Below are 14,904 nucleotides of genomic sequence, written 5' to 3'. Positions count from 1 at the left end.
GATGTTTAAGGGCAGGAGAGACATGGGGGGGCGTTAAGGTTTGGGGTGTCATTGGAGGGTAGGTGGGTTAATGCAGTCAAAGTCTTTTGAGAAAAGAGGCTGGGCAGAGGCTTTAGGGGAAGGAGGGCTAAGTGTGGGGAGTCCTTGAGGGGGAGGGCTATTCAATTTGAACTTCCATCTTAGGTCAACTAGTGTGGAGTAAAACCGCTCAAATAAACAAGCCAATATGTAGTACACACACAGGCTTGATGCTTTTATTGTTGCTGGGAATGAGTGCAGCACTTAAATATTTTAATACATATTTTAATACAGTTACTCATTCACCACACAAAGGGGGGGGGGCGTATGGTGCTAAAATACACTTATACACTGATTAAAAACATTTTCTTGGCAAAGGACATCTCTTTTAATGGTGTTACGAGCACAAGAAGATTGTCCTAGTGGCTTTTTCGGGGGATTGCTCATTCCTCAGGGCTGTCTGTCCTTAACAGGAAGGCACCGAAAAGCGGAAGTTTTACTTTGGTCTCGAGGGATTAGAATGTCTGATCACTGTTTTCAAAACTGAAGATTACTGTTTTTCTGAATCTGGGTCATTCAGTTTAAGAACTACAGCCATGAGATGGATGTTCAAAGGGCCCCAAAGAAAAAGCAAGAGGCCAAGGCGACGACGAGAGAAAGGCACTCTGCACTGAACGTCCGGCTCTTTCTCGAGAAACTTTTCTTCAACCTCCTGGAAAACTGCTACAATCATCTCATATATATTGTGAAGGTGAGTTGGGCCTGTTGGGATTGGAGTACTGTGAGCGTAATGGCAAGGGCAGGAACGGTGAGAGCGCACTGACACATGGGGGTTCACTCTTGCCAACTGAGACTAGCAAGACATAAGCGAAGAGCCCAGTGTTGGAGCTCTGTTCCGCACTACACTGGTCACAGCACTGGCTATTCACCTCACAACTTGTCTCAGTGTGAACTAGCTGAAGCAGCAAGTTTGCTGCACCAGTTCTAAATCGAGTGGCTGAAGGCAGACCTGGTTAAGACATTTCTATTACACCAGTAGTGGGTTTACTACTCCAATTAAGTTATTAACGCTCAGAAGACTGCTTTGAAAAAAAATGCACCGTTTGTTGGGATGGCTTGATTAATACGAGCTCAAAGAGTTCCCATGAGAAGGTATTTTGGGGCAAGCGCAGGATCTGGGTGTAAATGGCTATGGGGATTAGCATGGCCATGGCCAGTCAATAAGTGGGCAAATAACCAAACATCTGCATGCTTTGTGTCCCTCCTTTTATGACATTCCCCCCTAGCTGTACTCTATTCCAATAGTTTCAGTGACACCCGATAGCCCTCAACTGACTCTCTGGGCAGGGTCAGGGCGCCCATCCGACTTCCTGGCTGGTTCTCAGGTTCTCCTTCCCTGTTACTCCCTGGGCTGGATCTCCACCTGACACCATTGCTCACTGGTAGGGGCAGTGGACCAAGTTGTAATTGTGTCTTCTCCCACTGTTACCGCAGTGTGATATCCTGCGCAATTTGCCTAATTGTTCTTGTCTACGCTGTTAGTTAGTATGATGGCCAGAAAGTAGGTGCCTTTAACTTTAGTTTTTTTTTAAATTGTAGAACAGTTACAAGCCACACAAAGACACAATCAGTTGGCAATACATCATTTGCAGGCATCACTGGCGGCACTTACCAGGACCGATTCATTACCAGAATCAGTGGAGAAGTCGTTGGGAATGGACACTGGATCATCCACACAACAGAAGGTGATATTCCCCTCATAACAGAACCATTCCCAATTTAAAAACTGTAGTTAACTTATTTTTGAGAGTACCTTTTCCGCATTGAATGGACACCATATATAGATGGTGGCCGTTACGCGAGAGCTGTTGGTGTATCAATTCGCTACTGCATGAACAAATTCTATTCTAGACTTATAAGTCATTTGTTTCTAATACATTTTAAAACCTGTCCCTCACATTCATTGCACATTGCCCATTCCTGGTTTCCACGCATAATAGGGGTAATTAAAGGCAGGGAGTGGGTATTATCTTTGGAGAGTTGTATATTTGTTAGTCCATTCGAGTATGTAACAAATCAGTGATGCATGGTTTTCAGGCAGGAGGCGTTGGGTCACCCATGTAAGCAAGGTGTGCTTTGGTATATCTGGGGTCATGTGTTTCCGGACCTTCTAGTTATGTTAATTAGCAAAGGGTTTAAACGACTATTTCCCCACATCCACTTATGCTTTCTATTTCTAACTGTGTGATAGTTTCTAATTTAAAAGTCAAACTGTTGTATCTACACAATGAATCTGTCAATCTTGTTTCTGCATGATTGTCCTGTCTCCCATCCCCACCGACTCAGTGCCTGGCTCAACATCTCCTCAAAGACATATTAACCCCTTTGACCATTAAAGACCATAAATCTTCTGAATGCAGCCATAGAAAACCATGATTCATTTTCAGTTCAAATCTCTTTTAAGCCTGTTTCAACCGTTGTGTACAAATGCATTTAAATGTAGTGACACATTTGTAGGTTGACATTTTAACATTTGTTAATCCTGTATTTATTCTACAATAAGTAATTTAACAATGCCTCTTCTGATGTCCATTTATATTCATATATCCTTTCTTGTTTTTGTAGAATTTTTGAGATCTGTCTGCAAGGCTAACAGTTGGCCTACTATGGACGGCCAGGTGATGAGAAGGAAGCTTGCCACCAAAATCTGCAATGCCAGAAGAGGCCTAAAGAAGACACCGCCTTTCGAAATGCAGGATCAATGATTAATCGTTTGTATTTTTGCAAACTGATTTATTCTTATAGAATACAGCTATGACGTTAAACTGCATTTGTTAAATAAAACATTTTTTGAACACTTTCTGAGCCTATGTTTGATTGAAGACATCTTATAGCCACAGCAATACTATAATAAAATATCAACAATGTATAGCTGCAGTATTTTACTATCATAATAATGTTGGCTGCTCTCAGTGATATTGGGTGAAGTGACTGGCGGCAGTCTGCCATGCAGGTAGACCTTTAACAGATTCTGTTTAGGTCACTGGAAGTGTGTGTTTCAATGCAGTGCTTTGTAATTTTGGGTGTGAGGCCCTGTTGGCTAGAGGTGAGAATTGAAATTAGGGAGTTTACAGGTTGGTTCGTGACATGGGAGGGGGCGGTTGTAGTTTTGTGCACTAAATCGGTGAACTTGGTTAACAACATTTGGGTGCTCTAGCAAAGATGGACAGTGACAGCTGCAAAATTCATTAGATTTATTTCCAGTAAACTATCCATAAGTCTAACGAGTCATTCTAAAGTAATGCCACCAATCTTACTCAAAAGGAATACATCCTTGGGTAATCAAACCCCTTTTCCTAAATGTTTTGGAAGCATCTTGAAATCTTTTAAACTCATCATGGAGTGGTCTGCAAGAATCATTCACAATTCAAAACCCATCCTAAAGTTCTCATGCAACCATCCTGAAGTAATCCCCACCCATCCTGAAGTTGTCATGGAGTCATCCTAGAGTAATCCAAAATCATCGTGGAGTAATCCCCACCCATCCTGAAGATCCCCACCCATCCTGAAGTTGTCATGGAGTCATCCTAGAGTAATCGTAAGTCATCCTGGAGTAATCCCAACTCATCCTGAAGTTGTCATGGAGTCATCCTAGAGTCATCCAAAGTCATCCAGGAGTAATCCCCACTCATCCTGAAGTTGTCATGGAGTCATCCTGGAGTAATCCAAGATCATCACTGGAAGTAATCCAAACTCATCCTGTAGTAGTTTCTGTGATAACTCTAGAGTCATCATCTCATTACATATTTTGGCCTGTTGGAATACTTCGGATGATCTTCCTGAACTATCCATGGATGACTCTAGAATGGAGTCATCGGATGACTCCAGAATGATTCCAGGATGATCTTCCTTTTTGACTTGGGATCGCACCCCCTCTGTGATCTTCTGCCAAGCTGGTGATGCAATTGTGGTGCCCACAGGGCATCTATCACTGAGCCCTGAAGGTGGGCCGCGTTGGACATGAGGGCCGGGACTTTTACCCCAATATGGGTAATGACTGCAGCAGTGTCTGCATGCAAGCAGGCCCCCCTGTAACTGAGAAGGCATTGTGGAGGTGGTGCCATGAATGCCTGGTACCTTGCCAGGTGACAGGGAGTGCCCTGCAGGTGGTGGTACACAGCCACGCACAAGTTAAGACCTCGGGGAACCGGCGTGTGCCGTATTTGGCGCCTTGCTGGGCAAGCTGAGTAAGGCAGGCCCCAGAGCTCCCGCCTGTGTAGCGTTGCTCGCACCTACCAGGGGGCGCGGCTTTGCGCTCACACCACTGGTGGGCTGAAGTGGTGACCAGACCGGTGAGGGGCGAAGTGGGACTCAACATTGTTGTCAGGCTGGCGGGGTGTGCCAGCCAATTGATAATCCAGTGTGGAGAGTGCCAGCCTAAGGCTCCCTAGTGATGGTGTGGCGAGCTGCTTGCGGAGGCGGAGGCGGGGTGAAGTGCCCTGCAATGGAGTCTGAACCTCTGGCCTACGTCTGCTACGGACTGTCGGCTGCAGCGTGGCTCGCAAGAGCCGGTCGGGCAGCGATAAGCTGAGCTGCAACATTGATAGGCTGGACTGCCGCTGAGAAAGCGATCATGGCGCTGCTTGCCTGTACTATCAAGGATTCAATGAACTCGTGGGCACGACATACAGTATTCTTGTTGGAGTTGCAGCAAGCTGTCTCCCCTTGGTTGCAACTGTATCTCACAGGAGGAGAGACCCTGACAGCGTTTACTTTCTAAGCATTGCAGCGCCTCTTTAAGCTGTGGGAGACCATGTTCTGGAGGTGGTCCATTGCTATTAGGGTGGCCAGCACGAGTTAACTCAGCATTCAATCACAAGTCTTCAGCACCAGCTGTCTCTCCTTGGAAGTCCCTGACTGGCACTGTCGGAGCAGCGTTTGGCCGCTCGGGTGTGCACCACATACAATTCAGGAGCCATTACACACATGGACAAGACAGCAATTTTCCTAGCTGCAGTTTGAGGGTGCTATTCTTTTCTGTCCCGAACTGTGTCTGTATGCAGGGGGCCCCTAACAACATCTGTGATATACGCACAGCAGTGCTCTCTCCTACTGGGAGAGCTGATGTCCTGGTGGGGGTCCGCTCCCACTAGGGGGGCTGGTGTGGGCTAATAGGGCACTGTTGGAGCAGTGAGCCACAGCACTCGAAAATACATTCTCAACAACTGGTGACTCCCCCTGGCTGCCTTGGTTGGGTGCTGCCGGAAGAGAGACCGGCCGGCTACACCTAAAACAGGTCACTGATCTCTTGCTTCAATGGTGGGTAACAACTCATAGGGTGTCACAATGGGGAAACATGACAATTCTTAATCCAAGCTACCATTCGGTACTCCTTCACAGACATGGAACATTGTGTGGAGAACCCTTGAAGATTCTGAGGCAGGGAAGGCAAGGGATGATACCCCTCCGGACACACTTTAGGAAATCAAATGTATTCTCACCCAGCTGCAGTCCGGTATTAGCTCACTGGATAACAATATGGATATGCTCACCTGCAAGGTCGATCATATGCAGGTCTGACTCAACAGGCACAGAGACAGATTGGATGAAGCTGAGCAGCGCATCGCTGAGATGGAGGATGTTTCCATCTACTCCTCCAGAGAGGTAAATCAGCTGAGGAAGGCTGTCAAGGAGAGAAGCAAGATGACTCGCAACAATCTAAGGATGGTGTGTGGCAGAGTCGGCAGATGGGGGGCCCATGGAGTGACTGGTGGAGAGTCTACAACGTGAGGTCCTGGGAGAATCCTGCTTTTCCATGGCCTTTGTCATAGATAGGGCCCACCAGGTGCCGGGGGGGAACACTCGCATGTCGGGGGCCCCTCCAATTACCAGAGTTGCTTGGCTCCTTAATTACCTGGACACAGACCATGCTCTGCAGAGGTCAAGATAGCTGGGCTTCCTTCAATATCATCGAGCCCAGATCTTTTTCCTGACTTCTCCAACAAAGTACAGACCTCGAAGAATAGTAACATTGAAGTTAAAAGGTAGCTCAAGTCAAAGAATTTCAAATATATGATTCTTTACCCGGCACGCCTATGGGTTAAGCACAATGGAAAAGCCCTGTTCTTTCACTCCCGCAAAGATGCTAGAGACTTCCTGGACACTGTGGACAGCAGGGCTGGGCCATCTAGAAGCAGGAATGGCCAGGATACAAGATCACCCAGGGACCCAGATTGAAGAGCCGGATTATCAGTTTTCTGTATGACATGGGGGTGTTGGCCCTCAAGCTCTTCTCCCTTTTTCTTTAACCCTTTGGTGGAAATGACGGGTCAGGGTGGCTAAGCCTCTATTAGCTCCCATGCTTCGGCCTTTGGATATGGCTGAGGTTTCATCTGGCAGATTGAGGTTGTCGGTGGGGGTGGTTTGGTTTGGTGTTTTAGTGTTGGTTCGGCTTCGGGGTTGTTGGTTCATACATCACAGGGTTCTCTGACCCCCATTGGCTTCTGCGGCATAGTACTATGGAAGGGTCTTCACTATATCTACACATTTTGCCTGGTTTAATAGCTGGGGTACGGGTCAGCAGTTGCCTCCCAGTGTGGAGGCCAAAGGCAGGTTAGAATTGTGCGCGGCTGGTTATGGCCATGCTTGCTTGCTGAATGCTTACGTCAATTGAACAATGACAGGTAGGGGTGTTACGTGCATGACCTGGAATGTCTGGGGCCTGAACTGCCCCTCCAAGTCTAGGAGTGTTATTCTTTACATGTAGCAGCAACAAATGGATGTCGCTTTTCTTCAAGGAACACACCTATCGAACATGGAGGAGGCTGCATTTGCCAAATCCTGGGTGTGCCACAGATACTTCTAATCTTATTCCAGGTACTCCCAAGGGGTGGGCATCCTTATCAGGGGCATGATGGGGTTCCAATGAATGAAGGTGGTGAGGGATGTAGAGGGCAGAGTCCTAATCCTTACATGCACGGTACAAGGACGTAACTTTTGTGAACTACTAAAGCCCAAACACAGACTCACTGGAGATGTTACAGTTTATAGAGGAAATCCGCGGTCATATTCCAGAGGGTGGGGTATGCTGAGCGGGGACTTTAATGTGGTCATGTTGGACTCCCTGGATAGGTCACAGGTAGCAGCAGGGTTGCATGTAAAGCCACTCAGAAACTACAGCAAATCTATGCTAAAGCGGGCTGTTGGATATACTGAGGGAGCGCCATGGAGCAGAAAGTGGGTATACATTTAGGTCATCAGTTCATGGGACATCCTTCAGGCGGGACTTTATTTTGATGTCTGCCGACTGCTCGGGCAGGCTGCTAAGATGTGAGATTTTGGCACCCACAATGTCGGATCACGCCCGGGTTGTAATGGTTATATCAGTCCCTGGGAATGGGCAGGGAGGAAGGAGCTAGTATTTCAAGAATGAGATTCTGTGAGACTTGATATTTCGGGAGGCAATTCGGGATGGAATTCTCCATTACTTTCATGAAAACGAGGACTCAGTCTCATCTTATTCAATCCTTTGAGGAGTCTTTAAGTGTGTAATCGGAGGCCTATGTATTGCTAAAGAGGCTGGTGTCTTAAAGGTCATCAGAATGGAGTTATTGGCCTGCAAGACCAGGTTGTGTAAGCTTTAATGTGGGGAGGGGTTTGCCACAGGCCCTGAGATTCAAGCAAGATTCTGGGAGTTGCTGAGAGAGTTTAGGGAGACGACTGAACCTGTGGTTAGGTTCCTGCACAGGAGTGCGGTGGTGAGAAGGTACGTGGAAGGCCAGCAAACCGAATCACTACTTTCCTGTTTTCTGAGAGCTGAAGCTCCCAGATCTCATATAGCGACAGTTGGGAACCAGGCGGGAGAGCTTCTATTCACAGATGACGGGATAATGGGGGTGTTCGTTGAATTCTATAAATCCCGATACTCCTCTAAATTTACTGCAAAATGGGAAGATATTATAGAGTACTTTGAGCAAGACGGGTTGTATTGGGTGCTAAGGAGTGGCTTGGTAGGCAGCTAACAGAACAGAAGGTCGATTTTTATGAGTCGTATACTGGTCTCTTGGTTCCTCACATGCTGCGGGTGTATGAGCAGTCTATACGAGATGGCGTGCTGCCCAGGACAATGAGAGAAGTGGTGGTCACCTTGCTCCTTAAGCCAGGGAAGGACACTGATAGCTGCTCTGCCTATTGCCAGATCTCATTGATAAATCTAGACAACACCATCTTTACCAGGTTGCTAGCGAATAGGCTCTCTCCGTTTATGTCTAGATGTGTGTTTTCGTAGCAAGCCAGGTTAATTCCCGGACGGTCCACATTTTAAGGGTTTCCCAGAATCTTCTGCCTTATGTCAATCCTTGATCAGCATTCGCCAGTGGTGGTGGCCCTTTTCAACACTGAAAAGGCATTTCATTCCATAGAATGGTCTTTCCTTTTTACAGTTTTGAGTCGAATGGGATTGGGGGAGGACTTTGTAAGAATGGTGTCCCTGTTGTACGAACGTCCAGTGGCTCGTCTCTGTGTAAATGGCAGACGCTCTGATCCCATTGTAATGGAGAGGGGTACGCGGCAGGGATGCCTGTTGTCCCCCCTGCTGTTCGCTCTTGCAGTCAAACCCTTGGCTGAACTTATTTGCCCCAGACACATAGACAGAGGCGTGTGGCTGTTCACGGATAACTTGTTCATTTCGCTTGACGCTGATGATTTAATTCTATTCCTCACGGATCCTGAGATTAATCTGGCAAACGTAATGAGAGATGTCATTGTATTTGGCCACTTTTCTGGGCTCCATGTGAACCCCTCCAAATCCGTACTGTTCCCCTTGATGAGCGGTACTACGCGGTTCCAGGAGGAATCTGATTTTCAATGGCATGCAGAGTCTACTCGTTATCATGGGGTGATCATGGCCAGATCGTCGGAGGAGCTTTATCATCACTGAAGTCTGCCGTTACTGGTTTTGTCTGACTGGGGAAACAGGCTTCAGTGCATTGGATAAACTTGTTGCTCCCTTGGAGCGGAGAGGTCTGCCCTTACCAGACTTCAAAGTCTGCTGGCTCACAGCACATCTTTTTTACTGCACTTGTATGACTTGATCCCGGGCAGGGCACATATGCAGTTTGAACGAGCACTAGTTCCTCCTGCATGCCGTCATTCTCACCTCACTGCAGCAAATATATAGGCAGCGGAATATGGTTGAACTCACATATAACGCCTGGAGAAAAAATGAGGGCACACACATTGCTATATTCTCCAACTCCAACTGGTTAATCACGTCACTGGGATCCCACTCATGGGAGAAAAGGTCTTTGTCAATTGTATGGAAAAGCTGGGTTTTAATTGCTGGTGGGATCTGTTTCCCAATTAACATTTCCTATCACTGGAGGACTTCAAGGCTAAGGGGGAAGTTTCTGCACTGGATGTGTTTGTGTATTTCAGACTGAGGGTAACACTAAAGGATAAACTCAAAGTTATTTCTCCGGGAACCCAACACGGCGCCTGTACTGCATGTGCTGATCAGTTCAGGGTGAACTCTAGGTTAGTCTCCAGGATGTAAACTGCAATTGAAGATCAGGATGTGGGTTGGGTTGGGTATTCCCAGACTAAATGGGAGGATTGTTTGGGCGTCACCCTGTCAGACGAAACCTGGAAATACTGTTTGTATGCAAACACCATAGATACAACAGTAACTGCATATTGATTCAGTTTACATTTTTGCATCAATTTTATCTTACCCCGACAGATATTCACATATTCTTCCCCGATGCTCTGGACTCATGTTGCAGGTGTGGCTTGGCTCAGGCTTCTTTTATTCATCTGGCTTTGGACTGCCCTACAAGTCTGCTCCTTTTGGCAGCAAGTGTTTGAGCTGCTTGAAGATATAGCCAGGGAACAAATTGACCCCTCTCCAACAAGCTAACCAGAAAGTTGCTGATCCTCTTGCTGCGGCTCGCTAGGTGGAGAGTGGCCATGGTGTGGGATAGGAGCCACTCTCTGTCAGTTGAGCAGTGGAGGTCAGACATTGTATACTGTTATGAAACTGAATAGGAATATAGACATTATGTGCACCTGACCTCAAGGCGAAAGGATATCTGGGTCCCGTATGTAGCATACTTACTTTCGGTAGGCACTGGAACTCCGGTGGCGTCTGCTCATCATTCACCCTGTTGGCACTATGTGCACGTATGTCTATCTGCGCGTTTTTTTCTTTAAAAGTATATAAAAAACTGTTTAATAAAATGCTCTTATCAGCTTCTGTGCTCAACCAAGTAATGTAGGAGTAAACCTTCAAAAAAAATGTTCCCCAAAGACATATGTCCTTCCATCAAAGGGTACTAATTTATTTGACAAGAAATTAAATTGCTCTACTGCATTCAATATGTTATGCTGATGCTGTAATGCACATTGATTGTCCTGCATTCCGGAAAAATGTGTTTCGATATAGGCAAGATGCCGGTGATTGTATAAAGCTTTATAGAGTTATCTGCTGTGAGGAATTGCCATCTGGCAAGTGTGCAAACCCCTGTCTTTTTGGTTTTTATTAGCAAATTATGAGGTCAATATGCCAACTAGGTTCCCCTTTTCCATCGACTCCATGCCAAAAGCATAGTGCACTTGTGCCCTGCCACATCAGTAGCCTGATCTGCAGCACCTGCTCTACTCGTGGCACAGAGCAGGTTTGCAGGTCACTAGATGACCTTTTGGCAGCCACAGACAGCCAATTCCCTGTGGTGCAAAGGAAACATTTGAGATATGACTGTGGAAACAGAAAAATTGATATGAGGCCGGGAAGCCCAAAGGAAACACACCAACACAGGTTACAAAGGACATACAAAGCGCTTTATTCAAAGTTACAAAATTACCAAAAGTCAATTGACATACGGATAGCTATACGGCCCTCAGAGTAACAGGACGAACCATCAACGGTAGTTCGCCGTGTTAGTGTGAGAGAGAGAACATCGGGATACTTGGGTTTTTATACTTTTTAACCAACCTTGGCCAACCCCCTCGCGGGTTAACCATTCTCTGAACCAAACCTAGGGTTCGTAGCCAGGTCAATCCCATAATATATGCAATTTGATCAGTTCCGCTGATATAGTTGTTCATTTACACATGGGTCAGGGAGAGGACAAGGTCTTAGTTCGCGACCCTAACAAGTGGCCTGCGGACATATTATTTATACGTGTGCGGAGGTCACAACGGCCAGAATCCCACTCGAAATGTCATTCGGCCTCCATTTTGTTGTTCAGGGTGACTTCCACACTGCAAGAGTACCTAAAATGGCGGCTTAATCCAAGATGGCGATTTGCACAATACATTAAGGTCAAGACCTTGCCGCGGAATCTATGTACACAATGTTTTTAGACAGCTTGGCGTAGGCCAACATACATTCAAACAATGCGATAGGAGGTACAATATTATTTCGATTTCCACAGACCCTCCTTTTGGCCTATGCCAAATGCTAAACATCATCTCTAATACTTTCGAAAATGACTCCAGGTATTATCATCCATGGGTTCCGCATCATTGTCTGTAATGTCTATAGCCATAAGGTCGTTCATAAGAACCTCCTGCAACATAAATTCTTTAGACGCTGTATCTGGGGTATATATTTTATGCCTTATTGCGCTCACTGCTTGAGCACAACACCCCCATAACATTCCACACATACTTGGGAGGCATTGAAAACAACAACAAAGAAATAACAGAATCCCTAAAATAACCAAAATGACGGAAAGCACCTTCCAACCCCAAGATCGCAAAGAATCCCAAAACAAAGTACTAAGGTTCCAGTCTCCTACAGGGATATGGACTTCAAAACTGAGAGTATGCAAGTTCTGAATTGCTTTAAAAATTGTTGTTGAGGAGTCTGGTATGAAAACACAACAAGCGGACCCCACTAATTTGCATACTCCACCTCGTTCTGCCAAGATGACATCTAATGCCATCCGATTTTGAAGTGCTACCAATCTTATCGCCTTTTGCTCTAAGGTCATATTGTAGAGTATGTCCGTGGTCCGGTTGATCGTTCTCTCCAGTACCCTTGCCAATCCCCTAATGTTCTCTGAGTTTGCTATTTGTCCCAAAAAGGGCACAACTGATTTGGCTATGTCCCCAAATACTTGCCCAGGGGTATCTCCATTGTTGTCTCGTCGCGGGCGAGCCTTAGAAACCTCCAAGGTACTAGCTACAAATACCCGGGTAACAATATTCCTAAATAACAGGTCCCCTGCCAATCCTTGGGCAACCAGGGAAATGCTAAACTACCACAAACAAAATAAACAGGCCCCCCTACATACAGAGGCCTGTTTTCCCCAGTCAAATTTACAATATTTTTACAAGTTTCAAAATCTCCCATTGGCGTAGTGCCATTTCTCTGTACACAGAAGGGAACCGAGTCAGGACTATGATTTACAGAATAAGAAGGAGGCATGGCGTCCTTATTGCCTATCGGAGCCATTTTAAAGGAAATCAGAGTTTGAAAAGGAAGAGATAGTTTGTCAGACGGCCTAATAGAAGCAACGTTAGGTTTACTTCTATTTGCGAAAAGCGAGCATCCCAGGGGAGTCAATTCACGTTTCTCGAAATCATTCAAATTAGTTCCATCAAAGTTCCCTGAGATACTATCATTCCATCGGCCAAAGAATAGTGCTCTAAGAGAGGCATAGCAAGAAGTCGTTAAAGGTAATGGATGTATATACCATCCCAATCCCTTGTTCCCATGTTGCGGTAAGTGAGTACAAATCCAACAATTGTTCTTATTAAAAATGGCATGAGTAGCATTCATCACTATCATCAAAGTGTTATTATAATACTTTTGTCTATGTTGGGAGTCTCTAGGGGACAGAGTGTGAAGGTGTACAGAGGGAGTCAAAACAGTTAGTACGATCTTGGTCGGTAATAAAGGTTTCAAAGGATAGACTTCTTCGAAATACCAAAGTCCTACAGCAGCAGTTGCAAAAATAACAATAATCAAAATCAAAACACAACATTACGTTTTCGGGGCCCAGGCACATTGTTCACTGTTCGATTTGGTCACCCCCTTATCTAAAAGTCCAGAGCGGGGAGCAGCGGTGAAGGTGGCAAGCATCGTAGTTCCTTGATCGACGGCCCCAATGTTCGTTGCTGGCGACACTACGGTCGCGTGAATTCTTAGTCCTTCCCAACCCTAGCCAGCAGAATCCCTTTTTGTTCATCAAAACAAAACGATTTTCCGATCACTTCCTTTTCCAGATGCACGACACTCGTGCCGTAGTTCTATTTCCGTGGTCAAAGGTTGTACCTGATAGTACCCAAATTTGTCTGATCCAGAAGCAAAGTATCGTCACTTCCTGAGGGAAGCGATGTGTCGGTGGCGACGGAAGTCTCAGAGCTCGAAACAGTGTTTTCCAGAAGTGATTTATCAAGAGAGTGCGGAGACGAAATGGACTGTTCCCCAAGCTCCACAGGCTCAGAGAAATTCTCCGACACACTCGCAGCGCTGTTTGCTACTCCAAGATCAGAGACTGTAGCATCAGCAAGGGGTTCTGCTTCTTCTGTAGCGTGTGGCGTCGGGTGAGGAAGTTTCTTGACGTGCGTCGCGTGAATCCAGTTCTTCTTTCCAGCCACCCGCACTGCTGTCCTGGTGACCAACAAAACCTGGTGGGGTTCCCGCCAGCGAGGCGCGAGACAGGAAGACCTCTCGTAGGCCTTCACGAGGACCCAACTCCCAGGCTGTATATCGTGTCCTGGACCTGTGAACCGTACAGGCAAAGCAGCATGCACCTGGTGGTAGATGAAATACAGATTTTTAGTTAACTGGTTACAGTAGTCTACAAGCAATACATTCTCCACCTCCCTCAGGGCTTTAGGTTTTGGTAGACCCCAGATATTAGCAGGTCTCCCCATTACTACTTCAAATGGAGAAAGCCCAGTTCTAGTCTGAGGTGTGGTACACATAGCTAATAACACAGTAGGCAAAGCAGCTGGCCATTTCAGTTTGGTATCAGCACATGTTTTCGCAAGTTTATTCTTTAGAATACCGTTGTGTCTTTCTACCAACCCAGCACTTTGAGGATGTCTAGCTGAATGAAATCGTTTCTCAATACCTAGGGCTGTACAAATTTGCAAAATTACTGCTGCGATAAAGTGAGGACCATTGTCCGACCAGATTATCCTCGGGAGCCCAAATCGAGGAAAGATTTCTTTTACCATAATCTTTGCAGTGGTCATGGCGGTAGCATCTTTGATGGGGAAAACCTCGACCCATTTACTAAAGGCACAAATAATGACAAGAACATATTTCAGATTATTACATCGCTCCATTTCAATAAAATCGAAGTGAATGACCTCAAAAGGGACAGAGGGGGGCCCGAAACTTCCCCTTGGAGTCACTGTCCCTTTACCCACATTGTGCTGTAGGCAAATCATGCAGTTCTGGACGTGCCTCTTTGCAGTTTCCAGAATTTTGTCATTTACCCAAACCTGTTCTAACATTTTCGTGATCTGCTGGGCACACACATGCGTAGAACCGTGTGCCATCGAAACCATCGCCAATACATAAGAATCAGGAAGCAACCATTTCCCTTCGGATGTATCCACCCAACACCCTTCATCATCCATTTTCCCCATTCCTTCAGCCCACTTTCTAGATTCTTCCATCGAGGCATCAGTCTGAATATCTCGCACAGACCCAATACCTTCATCCATTATGCAAACATCTCTCATTTCCCTCGAGGTATACATGTCCGTGCTAAGGTCTGTGGCCGTTTGTCTGGCTATCAAATCTGCAAAAGCGTTCCCTTTGCCCACATCATCTATGACCTTGCGATGTGCTGCACATTTCATGATCGCTAACCGTTTAGGGAGTGAGAGGGCCGAAAGTAATTGCACTATCAAAGGGCCATGCTG

General features: G+C 46.1%; 1 long non-coding RNA gene across 1 annotated transcript; it reads left to right on the top strand.

Moving 5' to 3' along the window:
- Nucleotides 1–90: 90 nt before the first annotated feature.
- LOC138580692 (uncharacterized) lies at nt 91–2,945 on the top strand. Its single transcript, XR_011304324.1, has 3 exons — nt 91–769; nt 1,618–1,763; nt 2,644–2,945. It is a non-coding gene; the product is annotated as an uncharacterized lncRNA (long non-coding RNA).
- Nucleotides 2,946–14,904: the final 11,959 nt, after the last annotated feature.

This window comes from Ambystoma mexicanum, chromosome 3p, assembly GCF_040938575.1.
Source record: "Ambystoma mexicanum isolate Mex_15411 chromosome 3p, UKY_AmexF1_1, whole genome shotgun sequence".
NCBI classification, from domain to species: domain Eukaryota; kingdom Metazoa; phylum Chordata; class Amphibia; order Caudata; family Ambystomatidae; genus Ambystoma; species Ambystoma mexicanum.
The sequence above is the reverse complement of the archived record's forward strand: the minus strand, read 5'-3'. Positions and strand labels throughout refer to the sequence as shown.